The sequence below is a fragment of the Pleurodeles waltl genome, chromosome 12 (assembly GCF_031143425.1).
Source record: "Pleurodeles waltl isolate 20211129_DDA chromosome 12, aPleWal1.hap1.20221129, whole genome shotgun sequence".
In the NCBI taxonomy this organism is placed as follows: Eukaryota; Metazoa; Chordata; class Amphibia; order Caudata; family Salamandridae; genus Pleurodeles; species Pleurodeles waltl.
In genome coordinates this window covers 69,221,141-69,234,707 of record NC_090451.1, presented here as the reverse complement: position 1 = coordinate 69,234,707, position 13,567 = coordinate 69,221,141, and the positions used below count along the sequence as shown (strand labels likewise).

General features: G+C 44.9%; 1 protein-coding gene across 13 annotated transcripts in view; it reads right to left on the bottom strand.

Moving 5' to 3' along the window:
- The window catches only part of TBXA2R (thromboxane A2 receptor), a 148,506-nt gene that overhangs the window by 93,824 nt on the left and 41,115 nt on the right, over positions 1-13,567 (bottom strand). The window lies entirely within an intron of this gene.

Here is a 13,567-nt window from a genome sequence, read left to right as displayed (position 1 = left end):
TGGCAGGCGGCCAATCGCATCTGCGGCGCTAAATCAGACTCCCCACGTTTGATCATGACGTTTAAACCATGGAGTTATTTGCAACGTGCAGCGAGTGAAGGGATCTATAATTCTGGCAAGAGGATGGTCTACGTGCTCGAGTGATAGCCGGGTGGAAATATGTGAAGCGTGGCGGTGTTGGGGAGGGGTGGGCTCGAGAGCCGGGGGCCTGGGGGCAGAGGTGAACGCTCCATAAGACATCATAGAGAGGAAAAGCAGGCAGGAGCTCTAAAACCATAGAGAGAAGATGGTGGGAGAGATCGTCGACTGCGCAACAAAGGTTCTCCTGAGATGTACTACACCATAGAGAGGAAGGGACTGTAGAGGTTTAAAACCTACTGTCCACATAGTGGGAGGTGTTATGGACCACAGAAGGTCATGGGCGATGCTAATGGCCATAGATAAGGAAGGAGTTCAAAAGTTTTAAAACCATAGAGGAAAGATGACGGGAGGGGGTGTGGACCATAGAAGGAAGAATTATGTGAGATACATTGAACTAAGGAGGGGAAGAGGTCGCAAAAGTTTAGAATCATATGGTGAATACTGTGGGAGGGGTTCCAGTTCTACCAAGATAGGCCCATGAGACATTCCACTGACTGTACTGAGGAAGAGACTGTGAGTGAGTTAACACCAGGCTTAGGAGATGGCCAGAGGGATCACAGACTGGAGAAGGAAGGATACACTTGAGATACAAGCAAGTAGTGAGACTGTAAGGGCTTTCAAACCATTTACAGAAAATGTTGGGAAGGCTTATAGATAGGATGAAAAGGGACCTTATGAGATGCATTTGACCATAGAGAGGAATAGGCTGCAAGAGGGGCCACCTATGGCAAGGAAGAGGCCGAAGCTGCTTTGAAATCCTACAGCGGAGATAGTGCGAGGGCCTTCCGCCACGCAGGGTAGATGCTGTTTGCAGTGGAGAGGAAGAGATTGCAGGAGTTTTTAAACCATAGAGAAGACATGGCGGCACAGCTTGCCCACCAACGAGGGGACATTTTGTGTCAAAAGATCTTGAAGATAAACACAACAACAGTGTGAAAGTTAGTGAACCACAAACAGAGGCTACATTACTCCAAGGTACCGTAATCAACACACAAAATGTGTCTTCGTAATACAAATTAAACTCATTTTTTGAACCAATTCTTTCTTAAAGAGTTTTCAAGGTAATAGAGATGATACAATGCGAAGTGCAGGAAACGAAAAGTAATAACCCCGCACTCCTGCATCCCTTCGACAGGACTCATCCGGCCTAACGTCCAGCACTACTAACGAGAATCGAAATTATACAGTGTGCGCCGCAAGGAAGGACATATTCCTTAACATACGCCAAGCTCATCTAAAGACCAAAAACGATGAACAATCCAGGTTATGCGCGTATGGTATTGATTTCAGTTGCGTTACTCCACTTTCCTTCTCTGAAAGAGAACTGTACGTTGGTAGACTAATATTGAGTGTATTGGAGGTTTCTGGTGTGGTAGAGGGGTTAGTGTGAGTTCACAGGAGGACTGGGGTTAAGTAGTAAAGGGGATGGCATTAGTTCATTGGAGAGTTGTAGTGTGGTAGAAGGGTTGGTGTGGGTTCATTGGCGCATTGAGCTGTGGTAGAACGGTTGGGGTGGCTTATTGGAGCATTGTGGTGTGGTAGAAGGGTTGGCATGAGTTCATTGGAGCATTTGCTGTGGTAGAAGGGTTGGTGTGGGTTCATTGGAGCACTGTGGTGTGGTAGAAGGGTTGGGGTGAGTTCATTGGAGTATTGTGGTGTGGTAGAAGGGTAGACATGAGTTCATTGCAGCATTGTGGTGTGGTAGAAGGGTTGGTGTGGGTTCATTGGAGCATTGTGGTGAGGTAGAAGGGTTGGCATGAGTTCATTGCAGCATTGTGGTGTGGTAGAAGGGTTGGTGTGGGTTCATTGGAGCATTGTGGTGTGGTAGAAGGGTTAGCGTGAGTTCATTGGAGCATTGTGGTGAGATAGAAGGGTTGGCATGAGTTCATTGCAGCATTGTGGTGTGGTAGAAGGGTTGGTGTGGGTTCATTGGAGCACTGTGGTGTGGTAGAAGGGTTGGGGTGAGTTCATTGGATTATTGTGGTGTGGTAGAAGGGTAGGCATGAGTTCATTGCAGCATTGTGGTGTGGTAGAAGGGTTGGTGTGGGTTCATTGGAGCACTGTGGTGTGGTAGAAGGGTTGGCGTGAGTTCATTGCAACATTGTGGTGTGGTAGAAGGGTTGGCATGAGTTCATTGCAGCATTGTGGTGTGGTAGAAGGGATGGTGTGAGTTCATTGCAGCATTGTGGTGTGGTAGAAGGGATGGTGTGAGTTCATTGCAGCATTGTGGTGTGGTAGAAGGGTTGGTGTGGGTTCATTGGAGCATTGTGGTGAGGTAGAAGGGTTGGCGTGAGTTCATTGCAACATTGTGGTGTGGTAGAAGGGTTGGCATGAGTTCATTGCAGCATTGTGGTGTGGTAGAAGGGATGGTGTGAGTTCATTGCAGCATTGTGGTGTGGTAGAAGGGTTGACACTTGTTTACATATAGTTGCTTGGGGAGAGTGCAGCTGCTCCGTGTTGTAGACGGTTAAAGGTTCCAGACGATCTAAAAGTCTAAGCTTTGTGTGTAACATGTTGCAGCACACGGCACGACTAACGTCAACATCATGTACACGCTTACATAGGACAGCCAAACCATATAGAGATCAACTGGGTGAAATAACACGTCATAGAGTTGGTAAAAGGGTGAAGTGGCACAGACTGTAGAAAGGATGAATGTGAGCTGGTAAACCACAGTCACTGCGGCTGGGTGAAATGACGTAAGACGGAGGATAAGCGTCTGCGATGACACAAGCTGCGGAGAGGATGTGTGCAAATAACACAAACCAGAGCGTGAAAAACTGGGTGAGATGTCACAGGTTACAAAGAGGACACGTTTGTGGGCTACCATAAGCCACAAAGAGGATGTTTTTGTAAAGAAGAAACAGAGGAAGGGATGAGTTTGTGAGGTGACATAAGGCTTTGACAGGATATACTAGTTAATGATAAAATACATTAATAAAGTACTGTTTGAGGGAAAGGGGCAATAAAGTGAGGGTCGCTGTCAGGTAGAGTGTAACTAAGTAAGATGTGAAAATCCACAGAGGCTAAAAGTGTGTGAGATAAGAGTGTGAAATTGCACCGGTCACAGCCAGGGTGGGATGAAACAGCGTGCATTGATGATACACGCGTGAGAGGACACAGCTGGAAGGGTGGATAAGTGAGTGAGATGACACAAGCCATCAACAGGATGGTTGCATGATGAGACATACTGCACAGAAGATCAGTGGGGGGGTGAGAACAAGGGTAATTGGGTGCTGGGAGACAAAACAGAGTTAATAGCTGATTGTGAGGTCACAAACAATGGAGAGGAAATGTGTAAGAGATAACAAACCAGGAAAAGGTCAACCCTTTGAGAGTACATTGACCCCAGCCAGGATAAGGGAGAGACAAGTGCGTAACTGTATGAGAGCACATGGCTGATGGAGGAGACAATGGAGTGAGAGGGACCAGGAGGGGATGGAGAGGGAAGGGCCCATGAGACTTGGAGAGCCTACTAATACTTTGGAAACTCCAGAGGATACAAAATGTGTCCGCCAGACTTCTAGTGACCCTTCCAGTGAGGACCCATGTCGTGCTGGTTCTCATCTCTCCACACCGGGTCCCTGGGGTAGGCCATTCACTCTTAAAGCAATGGGCTTAGATCACCTACCATGACTCCATCCACAAAAACCCAAAAGCTATTGTCAACCTAGATGCCTGCACTGAAGGCTGGATCCATTATTGTCTGTACCTCAAGAGACAAAAGACGGACTTCCTTCTCCATCCGGTACATCTAGCCTTGGAGCTCAGCATCTGTGCCAACAAGGGTCCAGTCCAATCAAGGATTGAGAGCATAGCTATTTCCAAAACCTTAATCGCAAGATTAGGACACGATCTATGTATACAATTAATAAGACAAGGTGCACACCTGTGCCTGTCCTCACATGCTCTTATTACGACTACCCTGTATAATACCGATATGGGCAGTAACTTCTGTGACCATCAAACCTGCCAAAATTCACTGGGAGAAACATGCCCTGCAAACACCAAAAATGCAGATTTCGGTGTGCTAAGCAGCAAACGCATCATGGTATGCCCCATTTTGCAGACAAAATTGTAATAGGCGATAGTAATTGCACACGACAATATATGAATACCTCAGTGTCGGATTTTATCATGTGCGATAATTATTGTGCAGGACAACTCTTAATAATGCCACAAATGTTTAGGCACCATGTGATGCTCAAGCACTACGTTCGGAGTACATCTCTGAGCCCCAGGAACGTCAAGCATCACCTTCCATATAAGGCATTACTGCACCCAATCACAACCTCTGCGAGGGCACCCCGAAACTGATGCAAATGAAAAGAATTTGTGGCCTCATCAGAGGTGGAATGTGCTGTAGAAATGTGACAGTGTACACAATGCAATGCAATACAAATATATATATATATATACATATACATACTAAAATAAAAAAATACAGGGACTTTATAGTTAGGTTCTGAATTTACTTGTACAAAACCATAGAAATTCACCAGTTATAGTTAAAGTTCTTTCAAGTAACTTTAACTCGTGCCCTAAGGTAATTATAACTCGCGCCGTTGCCATGCACAGTTTTCCTATCAATAATTTTATTGCAAAGGTTGCAGTGATAATATCAAATATACCATACAAGATCTCAGTGATAAAATATGTGGAGTAATTAGCTGTGCATGGTGAAGGTGCGAGATATAGTCACCTTAGGGCACGAGTTAAAGTTACTTGAAAGAACTCTAGCTATAACTGTACGAGTAAATTCAGAACCTAACTATAAAGTTTCTGTAACATTTGATTTTTTTCATTGAATTTCTATGTTTTTTTATGGTAAATTCATTTTAATTACTATACGGTATTTCAGCCTTCGGCCGTGCACAGAGGGGATTTGTCAGAAGGCCTGGCCTGCAGCCAGGCCTTGCAGCCAAGCCATTATAACCTCCCAACCCCGCGCCACACACAGCCTTTGGCTGCGTGCAACGCAGGTTGGCAACAGGGCCTGTCTCTCTCAGTGAATCTGTGAGTGGGTGTGTGAGTGTCGGAGTGGGTCTGAAAGTGGGTGTGTGAGTCTATGAGGGGGTCTGAGTGGGTTCACGAGTGTCTAAGTGGGTGTGTGAGTCTCTGAGTGCATGTATGAGTGAATGAATTAGTGTATGAATGAGTGTTATTTTTCTTTCAGAGTTTTTCTCATTCATGAATATTTTGCAAATAATTTGAGAACATTTGTGAATTTTCACAAATATCATGCCTGGTGATGCTAAATTATTTTAAACCAATAATCCTCCCCTGAAACACACCTACATCACACCTCTGGGGTCAGGGTACCTTCACCCTGACCTCTTATGACACTTTCAATTAGGATTTTCACTCCTGGGGTCCGCATCCCATGAAATAAAATGGCTGCTGCATCTTTCTAGTCAGGTTGTGGTCAGCCAATTACAGCACTTCTTTTCGCACACGCCCTCGTGAAAATTCATCAATTTCCGCAAAATATTTGTGAAATAATCGCAGCCAGAGATATGCAAATTTGGATTTTCATAAACTTCTGAAAAGCTACTGAATGGATTTACACCAAAAAAGCGAAAGCACAACCGGTGTATCGAAAGCGAGTTTTCTGCCAAATTTGGTGTTCCGTCGAGTGGTTCTGGATGTACAGACACAACTTTTTTTATATTCCCCTTGCTAAGTATCCGCTTAACAGATCACTCCAAAATGTTCTCTGAGCAACAAGAATCACTGCAACACTTTTTTGGAAGATTTTGTTAAGATTCGTTAAACAGTGCTAAAGATGTAGGCAAGTCAAAGAACGCTATTTCTATGGAAATATGTTGCTAACTATAACTACCTAGTGGTGACCGCCACAAGGTGAGATATATATATATATATATATATATATATATATATATATATATAGACATTAGATAGATATATAGATATAGACATTAGATAGATAGATAGATAGATAGATAGATAGATAGATAGATAGATAGATAGATAGATAGATAGATAGATAGATAGCAACTGAGAAGGGGGCGGGTAAGTATTCAGTTCAGACTTTAGGATATGATACAAATGTACAGGGCCCACAGACCTTTTGACTCCTGCAAAGAGACAAGGCTGACATATGCCCAACCCTTCCCCAGCCCTGCCAGCCTTTTCATTTCTTTTACATATAAAGCCTCCATGTATATCGATCTGTACCTCTCTCAGACGCTATTTACAGGAAGCTGCCTGTAATAAAAATTAAGTAGTGATCACTCTTAGTGAAGTCGAACGCCGGGCCTGATGGGAACTTCAAATACATTTTTCTGTGCAGACAGATATCTTCCCCGGAAATTTTAAGGAGAGCTCATAGCGGGCAGGCATTGATCTATGTAATACAAAGAGGCATCGCACAGCCCCACAGGAGTCTAACTTCAATTTCACATTTATTTGTGTGTTTGTTGTAATGAACATCGAACCAGGCGCTCCAGGAAAGTTTAAAATAAATGGTGTGAGTTAGAGACAAAGATGGGGTGTTCTAGAAAGCAAGATAGTGTCAGCCAAGCATACAGAACAGGGAATCTTAATTTACCAGCTCGGGGACACCGGGGAGCTTACCTTTCTAGGAAATCCAGTAACAGGCTTATTCTATAAGGACTAGCAGGGCTTCTTCGGTGGAAAAAAAATATATATATATGTGTGTGTGTATTAGATAGATAAAGAACTCCGGGGTTACTTCCTACTCTTAATTCCACCTCATGCCACTTTAACCCACCACCCTACACGTCCTGTCTCTGTGTGTCATGAATGCAGAGACTGTCTGCCCTTGATTCCACCTCATGTCTCTTTCTTCCACCCCTACACTTCCTGTCCCTTTATCTCATGAATACTGAGGCAGCATGATCTTGACTTCACCTCATGCCTCTTTCTCCCACCCCCTACACTTTCTGTCTCTTTATCTCATGAATACCAGGGGTGCCTGGTCTTGATTCCAGCTCATACCTTGTTCCCTGCCATCATACACTTCCTGCCTCTTTAACTCTCTCTTCAGGGGTCTTTTACAAGGCTTCTTTCACCAATTGTCATAGTTTTACATTTCAAAAATTTTCATTATTTTATTTGTCCGCCTCTATTCTGCATTTTCTGCCTTTCTCTCTGTTGCTCTGGGTCAAAGTCTAATGCTGCCATATAAGTCCCCAAACAGAAGTGCCCATAGCTACCACCAGAAACTCAGCACGCATGAAGCACTACTTAGCAAACTAAAAAGATCCTTAGCGGTTTACATGAGCCATCGAGGTAACTTTGAAAAATGATCTAGTGAGACGTGTGTATATGTCTTCCTTGTTTGCTTGTGCACATGTGTTTCTGTGTTTACTCTAGGATATCACAGACCACCAAACGAGCAGCCTGCCAGAATTAATGTATACATCCTCAGAAACAGACTCAAACACCCAAACACTCTTCTAACACAGAAGACGTACAGCACAGCACGGGGACCACCAAGACCCCAAGCAGGAGGACTGGCACAGCTGACTTGTGATCCTCTATCCTACTGCAAGATACCCATCACCGGCAACCCTAAAATCTCCTCACCCTAACCCTAAAATCTCCTCACAGGTAACCCTAAAATCTCCTCACAGGCAACCCTTGAATCTCCTCACCGTAACCCTAAAATCTCCTCACAGGCAACCCTACAATCTCCCCACAGGTAACCCTAAAATCTCCTCACAGGTAACCCTAAAATCTCCTCACAGGCAACCCTACAATCTCCTCACCATAACCCTAAAATCTCCTCACAGGCAACCCTAAAATCTCCTCACCATAACCCTAAAATCTCCTCACAGGCAACCCTACAATCTCCTCAACATTACCCCCAAATCTCCTCACAGACAACCCTACAATCTCCTCACTGTAACCATAAAATCTCTACACAGCAACCCTACAATCTCCCCACAGGTAACCCTAAAATCTCCTCACAAGCAACCCTACAATCGCCTCACCATAACCCTAAAATCTCCTCACCCTCACACAGCTTTGGCCAGCAGGTCACAATTAGACATTTGTTCACTCATTAACAACAGCTAAAGCCCAACATCCTGCACACCACCACTCTTAGGGCACCGGGCAGGGCCTGCATTAGCGCTGGTGGAGCCTGGTGCGACAGTGTTTTGCTGCCCCCATGACCTCCTTTTCCACTAATTCTCTCACTAACACCCTCCAGCCATGCCCCTCATCTCTCCATAACCCTGCTCTGGCATGCATTCCATTTTTTTAAAAGCTCTTCATATAGTTCATTCACAGTCAGTTCTGTGATCCGCACGGTACATGTTCTTTCCAGCAGGCACATTAACCCCCTGTGCTATTTTATAATGAGTCAAAACTGCAACTAGGACAAACTCCATCTCTCTCCCGCACGAGCATTAATCACTAGAGTTTTCTTGACATTGTTACTGATGCCTGAAAACTGTAGGACACACAAGGAACTCTGCAGCTGGTGCTTGTAAACCCATAAGTTATTTCTGAACACAGTGCCCTGCCCCCAAGGTCATCGTCAGGTGCAGCTGCACCAGTCACACTTCTCTAAAGCCAGCCCCGGTACCAGGCATGATCTGTCCATGGACAGCCCACAGATGACACTTCACATGTGTTAATGTATGTTTCTATGTGACTTTGTACATCATACATTATGTTCTAGAATTTATATAGCGCCGCCTCCCCCTTGAGAGACAGCAGTGTCAGCATGTGTATATGTGTGTGTCTGTGTTCGCATGTATGTACACCACTGTCAGAATGCTCTCTGTGGATGTGTTTCTGAGACTGTGTGTTGGTGCCTGCCTGTGTATATATGCATGTTTGTGTGCACTTGTGTTCAACGTGGGCTGTCTGTGTGTGTATCCCTCTTAGAAGGACAGGGGATACCTGAGTCACTGCTGAGACAAGAGTCTGGCTGGGCTCGAAGAGCCCGTGCACGAGCCGAGCCCTGTAAATAGCTGGCATCTAAATCATGCAACAAATATCCCGTGAGAATATGATAGACTTTTTAAAATGAAAAAAAGTATTTCTTTAATATGCAGAAGAGTTTCACCTTCTCACATCAGTATGTTCTTACAGTGCACACATTGAGCTCACGTATGGGAAGGCACTCATACACTACAACAAAGAAATAGGAGGCCCTACAAATTAAATTATCCGCCTAGGATCACATGATTTAGTCAAGCGGGGAAGCCAGGATTTGTCCCAGGTTTCTTTGGTTTCACATTGTGCAATTCAGCCACTAGATGGCTACCTCTTCCTCTCCTTTATAACACCAAAGATTTATGCTTTGTTTTTAGTTCTTGGCTCATGATGGTAGAGCGTGAGTGGCAGGCGAAAGCCCCATTAAAGTTCGGCTCGTTTTGGGCCTGAGGGTCCAAGAGGACCTCGAGCCGAGCCAGAGTCTGGCTTGAGCCTTAAGGGGCTCCCCCAGCTCCAACGCGTCTGTGCGCCTGTGTGCGTCTCTGTGCTTGCTGTTCTCTCGCGAGTGTTCCTGTGCGCTCAGGCCTCGTGCCTGTGAAGTCTATGTGGCTGCCTGCCCTTGTGTGTGCCTCAGATAAGAAGCTGTCAAACTTCCTGTGAATTACAGCGCCAAATATGGAAGGCGCCTTTGTTCCCGCCGCAGCATTCTTGGAAAGTGTTCTGCTTTTAAAGGGGGTGCTATTCTATTCTATGGGACTTGTAAAGCGCATGGCTACCCGTAGGCTTCCCAGCGCTAGTTTTTAGATATATTTGTAAGGCAGTGTGAACATGTGTGATGAATAATGCCATCTCCACACACAGACGTAGGGGAAACTGGTGCAAAGGTTCCATATGCAAATGAGTCAGAGGGCGAAGTGGACGGGATCGGAGGGGCACAATGTGCCCATACTTTTTTGATTTATGAAAAAACCTTCTCTGACTTTTTGCAAAAAGAAAACCATCCCGGGACAATTCCAATAGTTTGTCATTCAGTGAGTCTCCAGTACTGTGAAACGGAAGCTGGGCAGACAGCTAAACAAGCCTTCCTGCCATGGTGCCTGCTTGCCTGAAAAAAATGCTAATGTGCACAATGAATTAATCTTCAAATGGAAAGGGTGATCTGCAAATGTGAAGGATGGTTGGGAGCCGGTCCTGGCTTTAATTGATTGACTCACTGGAAGATTTGTAATGACAAAGATTTATTCTTTTTGAGTGGTAGTGCAAAGAGTTAACAACTCAGCTGTGAAGTGTGTGCTTTAAATTGTATTGTGCTTACTACCCCTGGAGGTGTTGAAGGGAAAGTAATGTAAAAAAAAAAGTGCATTACCTACAGTCTGGGTATTACTATTATTAAAATCTATATTTCAGAAGGGCCAATTTTTCTTAAACCTTTTTGCGCATTTTGTAGCAGTCTATCTCATAATGTGTGTAAAGCAAGTTTAAAATAATGACTTACACATTCACAGTGCTTTCTGTCACAGGCTGTGACCTCGTAGCACTATAAATACCCAAGTCACTATTCTCCACTGCGCCTTTTTTTTTAACATATGTTTTATTTAAGCTGCATGTTATTTTATATGTAGCTATGTGACTGTGACGGAGCAAACAAACTTACAGAATATATATATATTTTTTTTAGCCAAACCTTTGATGACCCCCACCCCCATGCTCATTGACCCCACCCCCAATTTATGCATTCAGCATCAAAGTTTCCATACTTTTTAATGTCACTTTGATCGCTGATGTACAGCCATATCATGACATCCTGCCTGCACAGTGCTTCCTCCAGCAGTCAGCCTGCTCCCATGCTCTAAGGGAGGACAGAAGAGAAGAGGAGGGTGCAGAAGAAGAATGAGAAACAAGACAGCAGGAACAGAAGGTACTGGGATGAGGGGAGACGGGAAAAGCGTCGGAGACGGTGCTATGGGAGAATGCCCATGGACATACCTTGGCCAAATGAGAAAGTGTTATCTGGGATGAGTGGAGATAACCGGGGCTATTCACAAAGATATCTTACACTTGTGAGTAATTTACATGCGTAATTTATTCTTTTACTTTTAAGTAACTTTACTCCTTTGGCCATTCACAAAATCCGAGTGCATCACACATGTTATTCTTTGCTCATCATGCATTGACAGAAAGAATAATTTTTCTTTCATTTTATCACCACCGCAGGTTTTTTAAATGTGTACTCTGCACTCAAAATGCACAGCAGACATACTGACTTAGCCATTGCTTGTTTCACTTTCTCCTGGAGCTTGGCAGTGCCTACTTTAGATTCCTTTTCTTGGCAGTGAAATTTGTAGCCAGAGAAAGTTATCAGACTACAAAATAGCCTATTTTATCAGCTCTGTGAGCTAAAGAAGGGAAATTGTGGCACAGGGGAGAAGAAAGGGACAGATATCACCCCAACAAGAGGGTTTAGAGTGTAAACAAACCTGGGCCCATGTGAGAGGCATACCCACCATTCCTCAATAGGACACAGGGGAGCTGTCCAAAAGAACAGTGACTCCTGGAGAGTGGTGACACATGGCCGCATTACCCATAACTCCCCCTGAAGGGCTGGCCCAGGCCCAACCATGGAAGCGACCACTAGAAGTAAAGTAGATATTAATTTATGACTTCCTTGATCCAGAATAAGGAGGTGAAGTGGAAAAGCTTGACTCTAAGTTATGTCCTCGCGACCCACAGTAACCACAAACTAACTTTGGAAATTCAACAAAGACTACAAAATACCGCTTGATGCAAGCACCAAGGAAAGACTCTTGAAATGATTAATTCCAATTCATCTTGTGGTCCAAATGTAATTTTCTTCTGTTCTTGGCCTTAGGCATTCATGTAAAATGTATTTTTAATGGGAATTTCCTGATAACTTTACAACTGCATCTGCTTCTAAAGTGTATCATTGACGCGCTGGAGTTTGGCGGTACGCTGCCACCACCGTCAAGCGTCAAGGAAGAGCAGAACTGTGTAGGCTACATGGTTCATGTGTCAAGAATCAACATGTTTTTTCCAAAAATCACTAACGTACTCAAGACTGTAAGACTGTCTTTGATTTGGCACTCAATGGAAGCCTTTAGAGTCATTGAAGCTTTACATGCAAGATGCTTATCTCAGTGCACCAGTGAAGCCTGGGGTAGAGTAATACTGCTGACCAACATGTTAGACTTTGTCTATGTTTAATACTATGTTAAGTAGTCAACAGGAATCTATTTGTGTCTACGGTCTATATGGATCTGTCAACATGCGGGTGTCCTGCAACGGGCAAGGTTCTCTCTTTACCTCAAATCATCATGAGTTAGGCTGCCCTCCAAGGAGATAGGCGTGGTGACTCATCATGAGTCAGGCTGCCCTCCAGTGAGTGGGGCATGGGGACGCATCAGGAGTCAGGCGGCCCTCCAGTGAGTGTGGCATTTTAACTCATCATGCGTCAGGCTGCCCTCCAGTGAGTGTAGAATATGGACTCATCATGAGTCAGGTGGCCCTCCAGGGAGTGTGGAATGTTGACTCATCATGAGTCAGGCGGCCCTCCAGTGAGTGTGGAATGTTGACTCATCATGAGTCAGGCGGCCCTCCAGAGAGTGTGGAATATGAACTCATCTTGAGTCAGGCGGCCCTCCAGGGAGTGTGGAATATGAACTCATCATGAATCAGGCGGCCCTTCAGGGAGTGTGGCATGTCGACTCATCATGAGTCAGGCGGCCCTCCACGGAGTGTGGAATATGAACTCATCATGAGTCAGGCGGCCCTCCAGTGAGTGTGGAATGTTGACTCATCATGAATCAGATGGCCCTCCAGTGAGTGTAGAATAGGTGGCCCTCCAGGGAGTGTGGAATATGGACTCATCATGAATCAGGTGGCCCTCTATTGAGTGAGGAATGTTGACTATGAGTTAGGCAGCCCTCCAGTGAGTGTGGAATGTTGACTATGAGTCAGGTGGCCCTCCAGTGAGCGTGAAATGTTGACTATGAGTCAGGCGGCTCTCCAGTGAGTGTGGAATATTGACTATGAGTCAGGTGGCTCTCCAGTGAGTGTGGAATGTTGACTCATCATGAGTCAGGCGGCCCTCCAGTGATAGTGGAATGTTGACTCATCATGAGTCAGACGGCCCTCCAGTGAGCGTGGAATGTTCACTATGAGTCAGGTGGCCCTCCAGTGAGTGTGGAATGTTGACTATGAGTCAGGCGGCCCTCAAGTGAGTGTGGAATGTTGACTATGAGTCAGGTGGCTCTCCAGTGAATGTGAAATGTTGACTCATCATGAGTCAGGCGGCCCTCCAGTGAGTGTGGAATGTTGACTCATCATTAGTCAGGCTAAAAATAAGCTGCAACTGTTTCTCCTGGAGAAGCTTTTTGCTCTCTTTCTTACCCTCTTCCTTGCTCATTTTGCCAAAATGTAGGGGTTAAAGCAGCAACGTCTGAAATTGCAAAACCTAAACTGTATGCATATGACC